At 38.6% G+C, this 9803-nt stretch overlaps 1 long non-coding RNA gene across 10 annotated transcripts in view; it reads right to left on the bottom strand.

The window, feature by feature from the left end:
• LOC107983833 (uncharacterized) overlaps positions 1-9675 on the bottom strand; it is a 195574-nt gene extending 185899 nt beyond the window's left edge. For 5 of the 10 annotated variants that reach the window (XR_010006618.1, XR_010006612.1, XR_010006617.1 and 2 more), the window contains exon 1: positions 6653-8409. This is a non-coding gene — a long non-coding RNA (uncharacterized LOC107983833). The other 5 variants (XR_010006611.1, XR_010006615.1, XR_010006614.1 and 2 more) reach the window with 5 other exon arrangements.
• Positions 9676-9803: the final 128 nt, after the last annotated feature.

Below are 9803 nucleotides of genomic sequence, written 5' to 3' on the forward strand. Positions count from 1 at the left end.
TCCTTCCATCCAGGAGACGCCACAGACACAGAGAGGACTATGTGGAAAGAAGTGCTGAGTTTGCCGATGGTTTGCTCTCAACAGCAATGAAAGACATTCAGTCCGGAACACTGGACGTTAATGAAGAAGGCATACTTTATGGCATACCTCAAAAAACTTTACTTCTCAACTTAGAAGCCTTACCAGCAGCAAAGCCTGCATCCTTTAAAAACAAAACTCGGGATTTCGATGAAAGTGATTCTTACAAAGACAGTAAAGAAACATGTGCAGTGCTGCAAAAAGTAGACTTGGGAGCAAAAGCTTGAGTGGAGCGCACAGAAAAAAGGAAACTCACTCTGTTTGAAACCTCAGAATTAAGATTCCCAACAGCTTCCAGTTACCTCCACCAGTTAACTCTACAAAGAATGGTCACTCAGATTAAAGAAAAAAATGAAACTGTACAATGTGGAAGAACAGGTCTAACTGTACAGCTAAAAATTCCTCAGCTGAGAATGAGTGTTTGTTTCCCAAACAACAGCCTGATAGTGGCAGATTTTCAATGTTATGTACCATGTTTCTAAAACCTCAACAGTCTTAGAAGGATCAGCTCTTCAAAAACTGAAAAGTATACTCCCGAAACAGAACAAAATTGAATGTTCTGCATCTGTAACTCAGTCAAGTGTCAACTCCTACTTTCTGCATGGGGACCTCTCTCCTTTGTGTCTCAATACTAAGAACAGAACTATAGATGGCACCTCTGAATCCACGGAAGGCGGTTTGGATCGCAAGGATAATAAATAGCCAAGAAAAAACGTGGCAGCTTAACATCTGATATAGAGAAAACATTTCAGTTTTCAAAGCATGTGCTAGATACACAACTGAGGTCTTTTCATTTTATTGTTGGTTTAGCAAGAAAGTTGGTGTTTACAACATATGTACTTGTGAAAACTGACAAATTTAGTGTAGCTATAGAATGATTAGTACATAAGATGGAATACTAAAGGCATAAAAATGTCACCGTTTTCCTTTAGTGCGGAAAATAAGCTAACTTGTAAGGGTTTAAGATGAAGGTTGGAATGCAGATTAGAGGATGTTCAGAATGTGCACAGAATGAGCTTGAGAATGGTTATTTTGGTTTAAGTGTGCGGATTAGTTTATTTAAAGTTTATTTATTTATTTAAATACATTTATTTAAGGATTGTGTTTCATTCCTGTTGAAAAACCTCAATATAACAGTAATGTAATTGCTGCTGTGACATTTCAAAACTTTCAATTTATCAAAATGAATATGAGGTTTTCATTTTGGTGGGCCAAAGCATCATCACTTTGCTAATAACCAAATTTGACCGTTCAGTGTCTTGATAGATTGACAGATACAAACAGGGAAACTGTTTTGAACTTTTAGTACTAGAATTTTCAGTACTAGATAGAGAAAAAGAAAAAAGAATTAAAAAAATAAAATAAAAAGTTTAAAAAATAATGAAATAAAAAATAAAAAAATAATAAAAAAATAAAAATATTTTATTTCAGTGGCCCTTTTTATTGAAAACTAGTTTCTTTTTTTAAAAAAAATGGAAAGTTTTTTTTTTGTATATTTACTATTTGGAAACGGGACAGTTCATTTTAGATATATAACTTTTCAAAGAATCTCAGAGGACCAGTTATCTTTAGATGACAGTCTTTAAATAACTTTAATGTTCACATGATCTTATCTTCTAGAGATACTCAAAGGGTTATGTTGCTCTATTCCATTCTATCATCGGTATGCAGACAGTGCACCTGGGCAATCTGGGGCCGTAGGAAATCTGTATGAAATCCAAATCCTATCCTCTGCTTAGCCAGGTTGTGCAAACTCCATAGTTCATATACCTCTGGAAGGGAAGCAGGCCTAGATCCCAAAAAATTGCTTATTCGATAAGTTCATTTGTATGCTTTTTCAGCCATGGGATGAAGAAATGCAAGGGAGTTTTCAACCCCAGTGAGGATACGTTTGTATGTGGACACTAAGGGAAAGATCATACCCATTACATTTGGTTTAATACTGAACTTGGGTATACAATCATATTAAACACACAGTGGAATTAAGACATCAATGGTCCTTTTTATTTTTTAAATAGATTTTTATTAAGGTTTTAGTTAAAATAAGAAAAAAGAATTTAAAAAGTAAAAAAATAAAAAGTAAAAAAATTAATAAAAATAAAAATTAATAAAAATTAAAAATTAAAAGAATTTAAAAAATTAATAAAAAATTTTAAAAAATATTTCAGTGGCCCTTTTTATTGAAAACTAGTTTCTTTTTCTTTTTTTAAAAATGGGAAAGTTACATTATTAAAAACTTTATCTGTTTTACCCTATATAGTTGTTACCCAACCCAATTAGCATACATTTGCTAAAGGATTGCATAATTTAGTATCTGTGACGTATAATTTGCATATAGTGTTTTTAAAGTACTACGTTTAACTAATTTGGTAGCATTTCATAATGAACTCGATAAACACCCAGTCCTTACTGATTGTTACAAATAGAAGGCACTTACAAAATAAAGGTTAACACAACAGCGGTCAACATATCTACTGTTTGCCTTGTTACATATGGATTCAATTTTTTTGGCTTATTCACATATTGGGAAGCAAATCATTATAAACCAAGATTTTCATTAGATAGTTGAGACTATCATTAGATAGTTGAGACTGTCAAATATTCAATGTCAAGATCATCTTTAAAAAATTTTTAAAAAAACACAAAGCCATATTTTTGTCAGGATTCAAAAGATTAATTTGTTGCATCTTTCCCCAATAGCCAAGACGATTACAAATTTCAAGACTTTTTCAGTAACACTTTACTCCTGTTTTTAATTTATGGCTTAAAAGCATGGACAGGGATCCAAAGGGACGCTTCTGATATTGTGCAAACGTACCGTCTTTTGCCTTCCTCTTCTTACCTTGTGTCCTCAGTTACGTTGAGCGAGGGATGGAAGTGTGTGGCTTTGCCACTCACACTGGCGGGAGGCTGGAATCCCAGCTTTTAAAATGTTTGTCAGACAACATTGTATTTTAGCCAGAAATGTATCTCAAAGACAAGTTACAGGACACATTTGATATCATTGAAAAGATGAAAAAATAACAAATTCATAAAATTAGGGATCATTTTGCTATTGACTTTAGCAGTGGCAGTTTTGTATGTAATGTTATAATTTTCAGCATTTTAGTATTTGTATTTATTTTTTGCCAGAAAAAGTATATCAAACTTTTTTGATAGTTTGTAGATAATGCACAACCTATACGTTTTTTAAAAATGTAATTATTTTTAACAAATAGGTGGAATCTTTGATTATACAACTGAGGAAAGGCAGGGAAACACATAGACTCCCCTTATTTGACCCTAATGTATTTGTTTTAAAAGTTGTTTACATTATAATTTTGAAGTACTTTTAAAATTCAGTTACCAGTTGCTACTTAGAAATGGATAAGTTTCTGAAAATTCATATTTCAGCAGACTTTTAAATGAAGGAGAAAGCAAACCCTACATGCTTTCTACTTATTTGAATGTTTCTCAATTATTTTATGTTAAAAACAGTGCTTCTGTTTTTAGATCTACTGCTCAGTAAAGTTGTTTAAACCATTTCTGGTAGCTAATGACTATTTTATATTAAATTAAAGTGTATATTAACTTTAGTGAGACTGATGTTTTGTTACAATACAAATAACTGTATTTTGTGTTTTTTTATTGCATTATTTCCATTGTTGCAGTAATTTAGTAAAACTCTGTGGCTGCCTTGATTTTTCACAAATTTTTGTTAATAACAGATTTCTAGGTAATCAGTTCTATTTATGCATAAATCAATTGCACTATAATCCATGAATTATTTATTACAATATTTTCTAATTAATTCCATGTATTTTGTCTTGTGTTGTAAATGTACTGGAATTCTGTTTCCTCTGTGTTGTTATATTTCTAAATCTGATTGTATGAATTTGTTAATGTGTTTCTATGTTGTAATTTTTAGTAAAGCACTTCAATGCTTTTGCACAGAAATTTACAACACTGATGCGTGATTGATTTGCTCCTTCAGTAAAAAGAAAAAAATACTTTATGTTGGCTGATTTGATTTATTCTATAAACATAACCATATCGGCTTAACAAGCCTATAGAAAACGTGTCCTCAAAGCTCTAATACACACAGATAGAACACAATGCAGTTTAAATACATATCTATAGAAAACATGACAGCATTTTTATGTACAGAACAATAAAGAAGGGGAGAATTTTAAAGTGGATTGTGTCCATGATTAATTAGGGTTTTGGAAATGTTAGCAATGTAAATGTGATGTTCCATTCATTTCCTCAAAACAAAATGCTGGCATTCCATAAAACCTGCAATCATTGTGCTCAGTTGCACCAACTCACAGAATGTCCCTTTATGAGAGATTTAAAATAGTCTTTCCTTTGTCTGCATGCAGTCATGCTGGCCACATGTCCTTGGAGGTGTCTAAGGACAACACAGGCTCTTTGGCTTAGAAATAGAGATGAGCACTAATCCTCAGAGTCAGACACAACTAGACTTAATGTCAGGGGAAAACCTTTACCTTTACTTTTCTTTGTCCATTCCTTCCAGCAGCTCATGAAGCAAGAACATGCTTCAAACTTTCTCTCTCTCTCTCTCTCTCTCTGCTTTTTTCTTCCAACTGTCTCTGCACCTGGTTTGCAAAAGCCTGAACAAAATTGCAACTGTACCAAAAACTCCCAGGCTTAACAGCTCTCCTAACAAGGCTCAACCAATCAGCTTCATGCATCTTATTTTGCAGATGACGTACACATATAAACTGATTACTCACATATTGAACAATCTCCATGCCAAATAGATGAGAAGCAACAATTAGAATCCCTCCAAAACTACAAGCACTATCTCAACCCAATTTTGATTATTCTATCATGACCCCAGAGTCAGACATGACTGGACTTAACGTCAGGGGAAACCTTTACCTTTACCTTATCATTATCATTACCTACCTTCAGGGTCGTGGCCAGAAACAAATTTCGGGGGGGGGGGGTTGAAAATTTCGGGGGGGGGGGGGTTTAACCCCTAGCACACACCCCTCTCCGCTACAAACCTGTCAATATCTGCTTGAGAAAGTGCCTGGAGGGGCTCTTAATGTTTTGTGTCTCATAGACTTAGCATGGGGATTTGGTTAACCAGTTAAAATTCATGAGTAAACCAGGTTTTTTTTATAACCTGAAAAATTTCGGGGGGGGGGGGGTTGAACCCCTAAAACCGCCCCCTCGCTACAGGCCTGCCTACCCTACTCTTTTGCCAAGATATTTATTTCCTGTGGATAAGAAGAGACACCTAAGATTTCAACCCAAATGGTTCAGCAGATTTCCCTGGTTAGCCTACTCCTTTCACGTACAAGGTGCACTCTGTAAGTAGTACTACTGTGTAGTGTTTGGAGGAGACGTTGGGGTAAAGGTGGTCATCAGAAGCTTGGCACATTGGTTGCTAAACCATTTGTGCGATGGGGAAATGCAATAGAAGTCTTCAAAAGACACAAGAAACAGAGTACCATCAGAATACAGCACCTGCTTATCTACTTCTGTAACTTTAAAATGACTGAGAAACTTAGGTAATACTACCGTGTTTCCCCGAAAATAAGACAGTGTCTTATATTAATTTTTGCTCCCAAAGATGCTCTAGGTCTTATTTTCAGGGGATGTCTTATTTTTCCATGAAGAAAAATTCACATTTATTGTTGGACAAAAAAACGAACATTTATTATATACTGTACTGTAGTTGTCATCATAAACCAGCATAACCAGACAAACTGTGAATCCTATCAAGAATTTCTTGTAACTACTAATATTTCCACCACAATCTATGGTACATACATTTACTGATCTGGTGTTCTGTTTGGCGGGCATGCTTCCAAACAAAAACTTTGCTAGGTCTTACTTTCAGGGGAGGCCTTATGTTTAGCCATTCAGTAAAACCTCTACTAGGTCTTATTTTTTGGACATGTCTTATTTTAGGGGAAACAGGGTATCTAACCAGTTATGTCCTGATGTTCTGTTATCCTTGAAAAGTAAATCTCTTTCTGCAGCAACTTTTTCCAAACATCAGCGGTTTCTCTCAAACATAGGCCTCATATAGGCCTTTTGCAAATTAGGTCAAATAGCAGTAAACCAGGACATATGGGACATAGTCACTGGATGTATCTCTGAAAATTCCCCCTTTTAAACCCACGTCTCTCTCAGTTGAGATCTCGTGACAGATCAGAGGACACTGACTTGAAAATCATCTACTGCATTCTTAGTTTGTTTGTTTGTTTCCTGACCAATTTGGTGTTTTCTTTTGGGAACTGTTCCTTTGAAAACTACAGAGCCGGCTGGCAGGGCTTGGACTCAGAAAGTGCAGTTTGCACTAAGTTTGTTTAGCTTTGTTTTTACCTGCTTGTGTTGCTGAATTATATTTTTGTTTGAACTGCTCTTAAAGCACTGATAGTGAAGTGTTTCAAGGTTTTTTCTGTGTTAACATTACTTTTTGGCTTATCTGCTGAATAAACTCTATTTTTGTTCGCTAATTGGCGTCTGACTCTTGACAATATGTATATATGAATACAAATACACAAACTAACTCAACCAGAGAAGTCAGCCATAGCAGAGCACTTGAGGAACTAACCTGGACTACTACTTCTTCATTCACACAGTCTTTGTGGCCTCATGGACCAGTCCATGCCAGAGCTCCCAGTCATCCATCGCAGCCCCCAGGTGCTTCAAGTTCATACCAGTCAATTCAAGGATACTGTCCATCCATCTTGCCCTTGGTCGGCCTCTCTTCCTTTTTCCTTCCATTTTCCCCAGCATCATGATCTTTTCCAAACTCTCCTGTCTTCTCATGATGTGGCCAAAATACTTCATCTTTGCCTCTAGTATCTTTCCGTCCTGTGAGCAGATGGGCATCATTTCCTGGAGGATGGACTGGTTGGATCTTCTTGGACCTGGACACAGTATATTATTTGAGAACACAGAAATGCTGGACCACTCTAACAACTATCATGTCAGACTACACAGAAAAACCATTAAAATCCACAAACATGGAAAATTTCAACAGAAAGGAGAAAACCATGAAAATGGAGAAAATCTGGCTACCAGAATTCAAAGACTCTATCATCTGAACACAAACAAAGGACAACACTCAGAAATCAGCGGAAATACAGATATGATTCAAACAGGGGCAGCAAACACCTCAGAACAAAGGATTCCCCCAGGCAGGAATGAAGCTTGCAAGACCATGAATGCTAATCTACACGATTAATTACAACATTCACACCTGCCTCCAACAGACAAGAGTCCTTTCTCCCACCTTGACCTTCCACAGATACATAAACCTCCCTTGCTTGGTTTTCCAACATTCTCACTTATCCAAGCCTCGCTTATCCAAGCTTCTGGATTATCCAAGCCATTTTTGTAGTCAATGTTTTCAATATATCGTGATATTTTGGTGCTAAATTCGTAAATACAGTAATTGCAACATAACAACACTGCCTATTGAACTACATTTTCTGTCAAATTTGTTGTAAAACATGATGTTTTGGTGCTTAATTTGTAAAATCATAACCTAATTTGATGTTTAATAGGCTTTTCTTTAATCCGCCCTTATTATCCAAGATATTCACTTATCCAAGCTTCTGCCGGTCCGTTTAGCTTGGATAAGTGAGATTCTACTGTACTTCCAAACCCCTGAGGATGCTTGCCATAGATATGCGCGAAACGTCAGGAGAGAATGCTTCTTCTGGAACATGGCCATACAGCCCGGAATATGCACAACAACCCAGTGATTTCGGCCAAGGAAGCCTTCGACAACACACTAAATAGACATACAGTAGAGTCTCACGTATCCAACATAAACGGGCCGGCAGAATGGTGGATAAGCGAATATGTTGGATAATAAGGAGGCATTAAGGAAAAGCCTATTAAACATCAAATTAGGTTATGATTTTACAAATGAAGCACCAAACCATCATGTTAGACAACAAATTTGGCAGAAAAAGTAGTTCAATATGCAGTAATGCTATGTAGTAATTACTGCATTTATGAATTCAGCACCAAAATATCACGATATATTGAAAACATTGACTACAAAAATGCGTTGGATAATCCAGAACGTTGGATAAGCGAGTGTTGGATAAGTGAGACTCTACTGTATATTTATGAAAACCGGTTTACAGAATGCAATCCCGGCTACTTTGAGGTGTCCATCTGAATCAATCTTTCAACAGCACATTGAAAGAAAAGCAGTCCCTTTCCAGGCAACCAGCATCTCTTCAGCATTGAGGATGATGAAGGAAAACGGGAAAGAAACGGCAGGCTTTTCCCCGTTTCAGTGGCTCGGTGACAGGATTTCCCCCATTGGTTTAAGGTGCCTGCGAGGCGGGTGAACCCACCCCAAGGAAAGATCCCTCGACTGGATTCTCCTCACGGGTTTGTCGAGAGGAGGAAGCGAGACAGAGACACACTTCCGAGTTCCCTCGGGGAGGAAAGGGAGAGAGAGGAGGCCGAGAAGGAAGAGGGCGAGGCCACAGACTCAGGGGACTCTCAAGGCTCCCCAACAGGCCCCGCCTCACCTCAGCGCCACACAGAGACAGACAGACAGAGCTTCTCCTTGGCGCCGCTTTCTTCAACGGTGTCCCGCCCAAAGATCCCGCCCTTCGTGGCAGGGTCTCGCGAGATGTGAGGGCGAGAAGGCTTGAGGGGGGCGGGGGAGAGGCGGGGAAGGAGGGGGGGCCTCGGGCGAGGGCTGGCAACCCCGCTCCATAAGGAAACCTGGCCCGAAAGTGAGCCCCACGCAATAGCGACGATGTCTTCTCCAAAGCTTGGCCGGAGTCATTGGGTTGCCCTGAGTTGTCCGGGTTGTATGGCCATGTTCCAGAAGCATTCTCTCCTGACGTTTTGCCCACATTGAAATCCAGCAGCATGGGGACAATTTCAACAGAAAGGAGGAAACCATGAAAATGAACCAAACCTGGCTACCAGTGTTGAAAAACTCTTAAAACCTGGACAGTAAAAAAAAAAAAAAACACTCAGAACACAGGGGCATTCCAGACAGGAAACAATCAGGGCCAGCTAACACCTCCCAACAAAAGATTTCCCCAGGCAGGAAGCAGCCAGGCTTTCAAGCTGAAAGGCCATTCAATGCTAAGCTGGCCAATTGCAACATTCACACTTGCCTCAGGCAGGAGAATTCTAAACAAGAAACAATCAGGGCCAGTTAATGCCTCCCAACAAAGGATTCCCCAGGCAGGACGCAGCCAGGCTTTGAAGCTGAAAGGCCATTCAATGCTCATCAAGGTGGCCAATTCCAACATTCACATTTGCCTCCAACAGACACGAGCTCTTTCTCCCACCCTGGACCTTCCAGATACATAAACTCCACTTGCCTAGTTTCCAACAGACCCCACAACCTCTGAGGATGCCTGCCATAGATGTTGGTGAAACGTCAGGAGAGAATGCTTCTGGAACACAGCCATACAGCATGGCCTTGCCAGAGAAAGAAGAAATGCCACGCAGGTGAACAATAGAGAACAAGTGGTTCAGGACCCATTGCCTGTGAAGAACCTTTGCTCAATGATGGTCATTTCAGGGCCTTGTTGAGGTCTCGTGCCAGATCAGAAGACACTGGCCTGAACATCATCGGGGGGGGGGGGGGGGGGGGGTTCAAAATTCTTGTGGCTACAGGCCTGGATTGGAACCAAACCCCAGCGGATACTGAAAGCCCCTGTAATTCTCCATCTCCAACCTTAAGAAAGGAGATTAAAGGGCCCACTCTACTG

This window comes from Anolis carolinensis, chromosome 5 (assembly GCF_035594765.1).
Source record: "Anolis carolinensis isolate JA03-04 chromosome 5, rAnoCar3.1.pri, whole genome shotgun sequence".
Lineage (NCBI taxonomy): Eukaryota > Metazoa > Chordata > Lepidosauria > Squamata > Dactyloidae > Anolis > Anolis carolinensis.